This window comes from Solanum dulcamara, chromosome 4, assembly GCF_947179165.1.
Source record: "Solanum dulcamara chromosome 4, daSolDulc1.2, whole genome shotgun sequence".
Classification (NCBI taxonomy): domain Eukaryota; kingdom Viridiplantae; phylum Streptophyta; class Magnoliopsida; order Solanales; family Solanaceae; genus Solanum; species Solanum dulcamara.
In genome coordinates, this window is record NC_077240.1 from 9,594,856 (window position 1) to 9,602,218 (window position 7,363).

Consider the following 7,363-nt stretch of genomic DNA (forward strand, 5'->3'; position numbering starts at 1 on the left):
GAACGAAGGAATCCTGCTTCTGATGATGAGTATACCTTTCTGCACTAGTTGAATTATGTTCTATTCCTAGTACTGAAAAATCACTATCATACCATGGTGGAGATTGGAGAATATATTCCTTACATACAAAGTAAAACAAATGAATATATTCACTTAAAAATAAGAATAATAAGAACATGTTCTATTTCTTTTGGTAGTCTTTTCCTCATGAATTACCTAATTAATTTTGTGGCAACGCGATTAATTAAAGATTTGAGAGTTGATCACTAGTCTTTTGGAAATTATAAAATATTAAGGTGTTATTAATTATATGGGGGATTCATACCTTTTTTGATTATTTGTACCATTCACGATTCATAGCTGGCTAAAAATGAGAAAAAATGTCAATTTGGTCATGAGTGGTGACGATATTTTGACTACGACAAAAGAGATATTTAGCGATAATTTTTTATTTATTTTAAATCTGGGGCAAATTTTCCATAAGCAACTTGTACCCAATCTTGTAGGAAGCATAGGCATCAATGCAAGCATATTCAACTTGTGCCTCACTTAGAACACTTGCCTCCCAATTGCTTTGACAAACATGTTTTGGCTTAGGCATATAAAGATCACAAATCTCACTAGAAAGATCCTTCAATCCTGGACGAGAAAATCGATCAGGCCACTTATTCTTAGCAACATCACGAATAACAGCCTTACTAGAACAAACCAAACCATACTCATTCTTCAGTTTAAGGATATCTTTAGCAACCTCAACTCCCACAAATGTGAAATCAGGTTAGCCAGGAATTTCTTGAGTATTTGTGGGATTTCATCCAAGTAAAACAACTAGACGATCAGACAAGTGTTGTCGATGCATAGTTGAAGCGTGGCTGATTTGTTACTTGTGAATGGACTAAAAGTGGGCTTCCATTCATTGTCTAAGCCCACAACTGTTTGTTTTCCAGAATATTTGGACAGCATTGCATTAGCCCATTCATTGGCAACTGCTACTTTGTTAGTCACAGTTGTTTCAATCGTTTGTCCACCAAATTTGATGTGGTACTTTGAACTAGTGCTGCCATATGATGAATACATGTTTCTTATGATATTGTTTTTAAAATAGAATTAGGATTGATGTTTTTCATTAAATGGCTCGTAAGGCTATTTATAGTATGTAAAATTAATAAGAAGACGTTTAATTAATCTCTTTGGGAGAACTCAATAGTTTTTCTTGTTTATTAAGAGAATTAATAAATGGTTCTATTAAAGAGTATATAGTACTAGATGCATAAGATAGCGAGGATGAGATGGAGAAGTGGACGAATAGGGATCTTTATAAGATAGCGAGGAAGGAAGCGAAGTCGGCGGTTTCGACGGCAAAAACGGCAGCTTTTGAACGCCTTTATGCTGAAATAGAAGAGAAAGGCGGGGATAGGAAATTGTTCAGGCTAGTCAGGGCTCAAGAGAGAAGGGCACGCGATGTGGATCAAGTGAAGTGCATTAAGGACGGAGCATGAAAAAATATTGGTAGAGGAGACCCTCATTAAACAGAGATGGCAGTCATACTTTCATAAACTCTTGAATGAAGAAGGGGACAGAGTGATTGTGTTGGGAGATTTGGAACATACAAGGAGGTGTCACGATTTTGGGTGTTGCAGGAGTATTACGATCGAAGAGGTTAAGGGTGTTGTGCGTAGGATGCACTGGGGAAGAGCGACCGAACCTGATGAGATTCTTGGGGAATTTTGGAAGAGCGCGAGCTCGGTAGGTTTGGAGTAGATGACTAGGTTATTTAATGTCATCTTTAAGATGACAACGATGCCCGAAAAATGGAGGTTGAGCCTAATGATCTCTCTATACAAAAACAAGGGGGATATCCAGAGCTGCAACAACTATAGAGGTATCAAGCTTCTAAGACATACAATGAAAGTGTGGGAAAGAGTGGCGGAGATGAGGGTAAGGAGAGGCGTGTCTATTTCAGAGAACCAGTTCGGATTTATGCTTGGACTCTCAACTACAGAAGTCATCTATCTTATGAGGAGACTGGTGGAGCAGTATAGGGAGAGGAAGAGGGACTTGCATATGGTATTCATCGACCTAGAAAAGGCTTACGATAAAGTTCCATGAGAGATACTATGGAGATGTTTGGAGGCTAAAGGTATGCCTGTGGCGTATATTAGGGTGATCAAGGACATGTATGAGGGTGCTAAAACCAAGGTAAGGACAGTAAGAGGGGACTCAGAGCACTTCCCAGTTGTGATGGGGTTGCATTAAGGATCAGCTCTTAGTCCGTTTTTAAATTCCTTGGAGATGGATGGATTGACACTAGGGGTGCTTATCGGGCGGATCGGACGGATTATTATGCTTAACGGTTTGATTTAACGGTTATCGGCTTTTAAAAGTACTAATCCACTAGCCAACCTATAAGATATCGGTTGGTTCGGTATCGGATTAGCAATTATCGGACGGTTATCGGGCGGTGTATTGGTGGTATGGTAACATGTAAAGGAAAGACAAACAACAAAAAGTAGTCAAATGAAAATGACATACACAAGGGTTGCCAACAAATTCTTAAACAGTGAATGAAATCAATTCAAATAAATTAAGGAAAATTAACTGTGAACCAAGTGGAGCAGCAATACAAATCCAACGTTGTTAAAAAAAAATATCACATATATTCATATATCTTAAATGCAGAAACAAAAGCTAATCTAAATAGATCACCAACACGTGATTTTTAGAAGATGAAATGATAGAAAATAATATCATGAAATAATGGAGGATAAGATCAGTGAGAAACCAATAATAAAAGAATAAAGACAATTTAACAATGCATAACTTATTTGAAGATTAAAAAAAATTAGTAAACTAGTCACTGAAAATAGACTTGGACAAAAATAATAAAATTAAACTATAACAAATATAATCCAGAATATCTAGATAAACACAAATCTTAGAAAATAAATACATATTTATAATATCTACCAAACGAAAAAAAAAAGAATTTAGAAAGAAGATACCTGACCCATCTGGTTGTTTTGTGGTGTAACAGGCACGGGTGGGCAGAAACGGCGCATAGCCTGTTGTTCGCCGGAGTTTGGAGCCACAACGTTTCTGTTGACATCTTGGAGACCAATCAATGCTCAAGCAACATCAAACTAGTTTAAATTATTTCAAGCCACCATGGCAGTCAAGAAGAGTACACAGTATACACAACTTAACACTACACTGAGCTTTGAGAGAGAATGAGAGAATAGAGATGAGACAGAGGGCAACTGGCAAAGTGGCACTCTGAATCTCTTATACTCTTATTTAGGTTTAGGGAAAATTATGTTTAGTAATTAGTTGCTGAGTATACTTTAAATGGGCTTGGCCTGTTTAATTAAATGAGTTTGGTCTATTGAGGCTTATTTTAGATTTATAAATTATAATTATCATACATATTTTATATGTTTAGGGATAAAAATATAGTAAAATATAATAAATTCTTAACGGGTTAACGGTTTACCCAATAACAAAATTGAGTAATCCGTTCCCCACACCGATAAGCCGTTAATTATAAAATTTAAATCCATTCCCCACCCGTTAATCCGATAACTCAATACCAATAAGCCAATAAGCCAATTTTGCGGTTGGGTTATCGATAGCGGACGGTTTTGAACAGCCCTAATTGACACGACAAATTCAAGGTGAGGTGCCATGGTGTATGCTTTTCGCAGACGACATAGTCTTGATTGATGAGACTCGTAACGGAGTTAATGCTAAGCTGGAGGATTGGAGACATACCTTGGAGCCTAAAGGGTTTAAGCTGAGTAGGACCAAGACAAAGTATTTAGAGTGCAAGTTCAGTGAGACACCTCAGGAGGTTGGCGCGGAAGTTAGGCTTGGTGATCAGGCCATCCAAAAGAAAAGTAGTTTCAAGTACCTTGGGTCTATCATGTAAAGTAGCGGGGAGATTGGCGATGATGTCACACATCGTATTGGGACAGGATGGATGAAATAGAGGCTCACTTCCGGTGTGCTATGTGACAAGAATGTGCCACCACAACTTAAGGGCAAGTTCTACAAAGTGATGGTTAGACCGACTATGTTATATGGGGCGGAGTGTTGTCCAGTTAAAGTCTCTCACATTTAAAAGATGAAAGTTGCCTAGATGAAAATATTGAGATGGATGTGTGGACGTACTAGGAGCGACAGGATTAGAAATGAGGCTATTCGGGACAAGGTAGGAGTGGCCTCGGTAGAAGACAAGATGCGAAAAATATGACTGAGATGGTTTGGGCATGTGAAGAGGAGAAACAGAGATGCCCCAGTGCGGAGGTGTGAGAGGTTGGTCATGGATGGTTTCAGAAGAGGTAGGGGTAGGCCGAAGAAATATTGGAGAGAGGTGATTAGACGGGACATGGCGCAGTTACAGCTTACCGAGGACATGACTTTAGATAGAAGGGTGTGGAGGACCCATATTAGGGTAGAAGGCTAGTACATAGTCTCATTATTCTTCCGTATTAGTAGGCGCATTAGCGCACTATAATTTATTTTGCTCTGATTTCTATTATTATCTATTACTTTCTGTATTTTGATTACTCTATTTTATCTGTGCCGCTTTCGTTATTTGCTTTCCCATATCGCTTTGAACTTCTTAGCCTTATCTGATCTCTTTTTATGCTTCTATTGAACCGGGGGTCTCTCTAAAACAGTCGTCCTACCTTGATAAGAGTAAGGTCTGCGTACACTTTACCCTCCCCAGACTCCACGTTGTGGGATTTCACTGGGTTGTTGTTGTTGTATAGTACTAGATGCATACAACAACAACAACAAGCTAGTGAAATCTCACAACGTGGAGTCTGGAGAGGGTAAAATGTACGCAGACCTGACTCCTACCAAGGTAAGACGGCTTTTTCCGAAATAGTACTAGATGCATGCCAAAAGTAAATAGGAATGACCAATGAGTTTTTCAATATTTGTTTTGTTAATTTAATTTGTTTCAAATTCCAGCTTTTAAATCCTGATCCATTGTCTCCGTAGGATATATGTTGGAAAATGAAAAATAATGAAACTACACTATTCATTTCTATTAATACATTTTGAGTATGGTCAAATTAGTGATAGGAAAAGTACATTTGCAGAGAAAAATTGTCTAGAAATCAAAAACTATACTGTTCATTTAATTTCTTTTATACACCTTTTGAGTAATTCTTTAATGAGTAATGCTAAATGGCCCAAAAACTTTGTCCAAAATGGTAAAAAGAGAATGATAACCTTTTCCTTTGAAAATAAAATTAAATCATTACTTCCTTAATTCTAAAAACAAGTGGAACGGAATTGTTTATGCTAAGTGAGTTAAAACTCTCATTAATTATGTGAATAAATTACTTATTTAACTTTATAATGAGGGACCCACCCCATCAGTGGCGGATCCACATGGTGTCCAGGGATTCATCTGAATCTCTTTCGGCGAAAAATTATACTATTTATACATGGTTAAAATATTTTTTTATGTATAAATAATAGATGTTGAACCCCCTTCGACTAGTTCGTGTATCTATTTTTTCAGATTTTAAACCCCTTTATTAAAAATTTTAATTCCGTCACTACACCCCATCACTTCACCTTCTTTCAATTCTTCCTAACCACTTCTTTTTTTCTTCTTCTTTCCTCAGTCAGATCACTTTTTCATCAAATTATAAAACTAATTCTATTAAATACTAATAAAAGAATTCTTTAAAATATTTTTGAATAAAATTAGAAAGTTCATCTAATTTTGAATTTATCATATTAATTTTATTATTATTATTATTATTTTATAAAAGTTATCCTGATTTAAAATTATCAGGCAAAAAAAATTTAAAAGCTTTTTTCTTTACCTAAAAGCCATTCAAAATTAAATTTTATCACACAAAAATTATTTTGTTTTAAATTTTTGGCCACTTAAAAGTCACTCAACTTTGACTAAATTAACTAAAAGTAAATTGCACATGAATTTTAATATTTATATCAAAAATATGACACTACGCTCCAAAATATGTCAAATACTCCAATTTATTTCATATTACTTGGCTCTATTGACTTGACAAACTCTTTAAGAAAATTTTAATTAGATGTGCATTTTACTAATTAATTTTATTAATGATGATTTAAAACTCTAGATTTGACCAATATTACTTTATGTAGTTATTTTACACTTAGAGTAGTATAGAAAATAAGTAATAGAACTCTCTTGATTTGTAAAAATGGACAAAATAAATTGAACTATATATATATTTATAGCTTCATAACACAAATCTTGATGGTGTATATATACAATATTACATTTTTTTGTTAATTTGGTTTCTTTATATAATTTTAACGCACTATAATTAATATTAAAGAAAATATGATGTGTTATTTTCCCCTTGTAGTAAATTTCATAAACACCTTTTTAAAAATAAGTTTTTGCTCACGATAAGAATTATTTTAGCAGTAGTAATTATTTAGTCTTCATAAATTATTTTAAAAAAATATTATAGTTAAAAAATATCTATGCTTCAATTTATAAAAAAAATTGTGAAAATAATTAAATGATATAACCACAATTTTTTATGATACAATTTTGACATAGTTAAAATTTACTTTGAATACTAAGTTATGACAATAGTTACTTTAAGAGCTATAATGTGTGATTCTATTGGGTTGCTGTTAACTAGGATCAACAATTATGAACTATATATAAATATTTTAATTTTAATTGTTAAATGTTCCTTTAAATATCAATATACAAAACTTTAGATATAAAACTATTAAATATTTTTAATTAACTATATTGTTTTCCTTTAAACATAAAAATGAACTGAATCGAAGTAAAAAAAAAATCCAACAAAGAAATAATTAGTTTGTTGTGATATATATGAGTATTTATATAATGATAAGGACATATGTGAGGCATTTTTATTTTAATAAAAATAAAAACAATTAATTTAAATAAAGCACTTTCTCAGCTGAAACATATAGATTGGGTCATTTGTATAACAATAGGGATATATGTAAATTTTTCTTTTTTTTTTTGTTTTTTAAACAAAAGATATATAAAAGCTCCAAACTGTAAAGTTAAAAAATATACTAGACCTTATTATTCTTATTATTAATACGTTACCTTGATTTGATAACTAGTAAATTATTACTTATATTTATTATTAATATGATCTCTAATTAAGTAATTTTTATTAATTATTATATTTAAATAAATTTAAATTATATATTTAAATAAATTTTTAAATATGATTTGAAAATATATCGATATCGACAGTCAAAAATCAAAATACTTTAGACATCAATACATTGTATGAATTATAAAACCATATAGTTAATATGTGCCGACCCAAACAACAACTCGAGAAAGTCACAA

General features: G+C 33.2%; 1 pseudogene; it reads right to left on the reverse strand.

Annotated features, from left to right (window-relative positions):
- Positions 1-457: 457 nt before the first annotated feature.
- Positions 458-1,077, reverse strand: LOC129888032 (uncharacterized; annotated as a pseudogene).
- Positions 1,078-7,363: the final 6,286 nt, after the last annotated feature.